Source organism: Silene latifolia, chromosome X (assembly GCF_048544455.1).
Source record: "Silene latifolia isolate original U9 population chromosome X, ASM4854445v1, whole genome shotgun sequence".
NCBI classification, from domain to species: domain Eukaryota; kingdom Viridiplantae; phylum Streptophyta; class Magnoliopsida; order Caryophyllales; family Caryophyllaceae; genus Silene; species Silene latifolia.
The window spans coordinates 134,692,037-134,693,932 of record NC_133537.1 but is presented as its reverse complement, the minus strand read 5'-3'; positions in this window follow the sequence as shown (position 1 = coordinate 134,693,932).

The following is a 1,896-nucleotide window of genomic DNA, read 5'->3' as shown; positions in this document are numbered from 1 at the left end:
CATATCAAAAGACTATTCAAAACGGTCCAACCAACGTCATCACACCAAATGACAACGAAGAGGACTCCACTGATCATTTGCTCAAGCAATTACAGAAAACAAAGGATGATCTTTCAGTCTGGCAATTAATAGCAAGCTCATTCCCACATCGCCAAGCTTTACTGCAAGCTCTGGCCAAGCTAAATGTAGCACATAACTCCACTTCTGAAGATGTAGTCAACTTGGTCTTCCAAGAATCACCGAAGCTAAGTAATCCTATTACTTTCTCGGACGAAGATTTGCCACCTTTTGGCGCTAGTCACAACCTTGCTCTATACATCACTGTCATTTGTCTAAAGAAGAATGTGCCAATGACCTTGGTGGATGATGGCTTCGCGGTCAACGTCATACCCCTTAAAACGGCATACAAGCTAGGCATGAAATAGTCGGATTGGACCCCTACCAATCAAGGTGTGCGTGCATATGACGGTACACGACGAAAAGTAGTAGGACTTGTTAACCTAACCATAGCCACAGGGCCAATTGAACGAAAGGTTAACTTCCAAATAGTGGACATTGAAGCTTCATTCAACATACTTCTGGGAAGGCCATGGATTCACGCTTCCAAAGCGGTAACATCCACCCTTCATCAAAAGATCAAGATCCCACTAAATGGCAAAGTGGTGACGATCACTTCGTCACCCATCAAGGCAATAATCGAAAAACAATCAAACAATCAAGTCCTTGCAGATCCTATATACGAACTTGGGGGCTTCCAAAGTGTAAGTGTCATAGAAAGTGAGTTGGCACCCTTATACTATAATCCCTACTCCAACTTGGTGGTCAACCACATGCTTAATACCCAGGGATACTTCCCTGGAATGCCTTTGAACCCTATCCGGAAGAATACCTTCGCACCATACAAGGAAGGCAACTCAACAAGGATACCACTTGGACTAGGGTACAAACCCAAAAAAGAGGAGGTTCTTGAAATGCTCGCCCAAGTCCAAAACCGCAAGCACGTAGGAGTCCAAATGAGGCCCTATCTCCCTACTTTAAATGGGTACTTTGTTCAAGAAGGAAGTCTAGAACTCTTTCACGGATTTCCCGAACCTTGGCATTATCTCGAGAGGAAGTTAGCCGGAATCGAGATCTTTCACGATTGCTACTTCATCCCTCCAGAAACGGTTCCTACCGTCAAAACCCGTCAAGCACCTTGCTTAGACGAACAAGCTGTTAGTCTATTGTTTGGAGAAGATCGATTCGTTAGGGCCGCGCAGGATGAGATCATTACCATGATACTTCAAGACGATCGCTTCAACCCCACCGCGTTGATCACAGAAACCGACACAAAACAGCAGAAAGGATGGAGAAAATCTATCAAATGGACCAACAACCAAGAAAAACTCTTCAAGCTCACCACTGGAGAAGGAGAGATGTTCAAAGGAGAACCAGAAGACGATGAGTTCGAGTCGGAGTCGGAGTCGGAGTCAGAGTCGGAGTCTAGAGAAGTCATTAGAGAGTCTACTCCTGTCATCATCCCCACCCCCTTCGTTTCTCCTAGCTTAGTCTCGAGTAGTCACAGTAGTTCGGGAAATGCCCCAACCACTGTCCCTTTTCCGCCACTGACCATGGATCAGTTGGCTTCTTTGTTTCAACTTTACTCAAATTTTAATATGAATAAATTAGGTTCTGCTTACTCTTTGTGTTATCTTGAGTGCAATTCTGTTTACGATGATACTGAGGATGACCAAGACCCATACTCAATCGAAATACCTCCCTACGTAGCCAAAGAAATACTACAGGAAGGGGAAGGGGGACCAGTAATAGAGGACACCGAACCCATCAACGTGGGAACCGAACTAGAACCCCAAGAACTTAGGATAGGGACTACCTTGAGCTCTACCGAAAGGGCCG